The sequence below is a fragment of the Citrus clementina genome, unplaced genomic scaffold (assembly GCF_000493195.1).
Source record: "Citrus clementina cultivar Clemenules unplaced genomic scaffold, Citrus_clementina_v1.0 scaffold_9, whole genome shotgun sequence".
In the NCBI taxonomy this organism is placed as follows: domain Eukaryota; kingdom Viridiplantae; phylum Streptophyta; class Magnoliopsida; order Sapindales; family Rutaceae; genus Citrus; species Citrus x clementina.
The window spans coordinates 16,489,446-16,491,164 of record NW_006261964.1 but is presented as its reverse complement, the minus strand read 5'-3'; positions in this window follow the sequence as shown (position 1 = coordinate 16,491,164).

Below are 1,719 nucleotides of genomic sequence, written 5' to 3'. Positions count from 1 at the left end.
TTGGTCCAATAACATCCTGCCACATCATCGGTCAATGCCACATCATCATACCGTATATGTGAAACATTGTCATACTTGTGAATATTACCTAATATGTGAACAGTACCGTATGCCGAATATCCATTTATGCTCCTCGTAAGGTTTTCGACCATTATAAGTTCAAAAATGCCATTAGTTTTGCTGTCTGACTTCTCGTTAGTCATAAAATGGTCAAAATATCTCTGAAATACATAAAATACTTAAATTATAATAAAACACACATAATAAAAGCTTAGAGGATTTAAACATGTAAAAGTGAAAATGCTAGTGAGACTTGGAGCATAAAATGATAATTTTACCCTCTATAAATATGAATTCTCTAGTACTCAACAATGGGTTCAGAATCACCAAGTTGATTTTATGCTTTTTTTTTAAAATTATATATAGAAAACAAGCACAACGAGCAAGAGGAATTGAACCAAGTCCAAACTTATTCATACTACAAGTTCATCCCAATGGCCAAGCATAGAACAGAAATGGGAAGAGAACATGTTTGACTTTGATCATAAAAGAAGTGTGTTTATTTATTATGATCTTATTGAATTTCAATTCTTTATTGCAGTAACAAATAGGTACTTAACTTAGTCCACTTGATTTATTCAAGATGTTTCATGTAAGGGGACATGGGCAAGTAACAAGGCAAAGAAAATGCATGTGTGTTTTTTATATTAAATTTTCATAATATTCCTGATTTATTTGCATGATTTCATTACTATATGCACTAACACAAATGTTTGTATTTATTATAGGAAACAATGGAATCAATGAGATCCACTGTTATAGATCAAGGCTTGCTAGTGGATGAATGGAAAATATCTCGAGAAGTGACAAAAGAAGCAGCACATGGTCGTGTTGTTGGTTAGGGAGCAGGCATCAAAGGCAAGGATGTGTATGGTTCTCCAAGTTAAGGAGGTAACAAGCATCAATGTAGTAATTTGGAAGTAAAAGTAAAAGACTTAGAGAAAGAAATCAAGAAGTTGAAAAGAATGATAAAACTTGTTCTTGGAAAGTCTGCACAAGAATCATCTCAGAAGGCATAAGTTGTTTATTTCATTTTATTAATAGATTAAGTGAATGAAGTGTTCTATATTTTGAGTTCTCATGAAAAATGATTGGTGACTTGTCATTGCTCTATTAGTTGATGAACTGAAGTAATTATGGACAATTATTAGATTTTCTGAAATGGAGACTATGCATCGATATAAAGTTGTTTTTATTGCACTATTTTTCTCATTAGTCTCGGCTTCTTGATTATGTTTTATACAAGTTCTTGTTTTGGTAATAATAATGATTAAAAAAAATTTAATGAAATAAGTCTATTTCCGACAGTGTATCTTTTATTTATGAGGGCATGTTGCAGTTGAATATAAAAATAACTAGGTTTATCTTATCTTATTTCGGAGGGCATTTAATTCCATTTCCGACGGCAACATCCTCAGAAATATTTTTTTTCTCCGATGACTCATCATAAACTCAACATTTCCGATAAGACTTAATACGACGACGATCGACGACATGTCCCCCTTAAAAATGAGTTTCTCCCGAGAGTCTTTTTATATTTCCAAGAGTACTCTGCCCCTCCGAAAAATGTCTCATTTCTCCTGATAGTGTACGGCTAGCTAGTCCAATGTCTAGGTTTTAGAATTGAATCCCCATTTATTTTCCCGCAAAAATATGTCC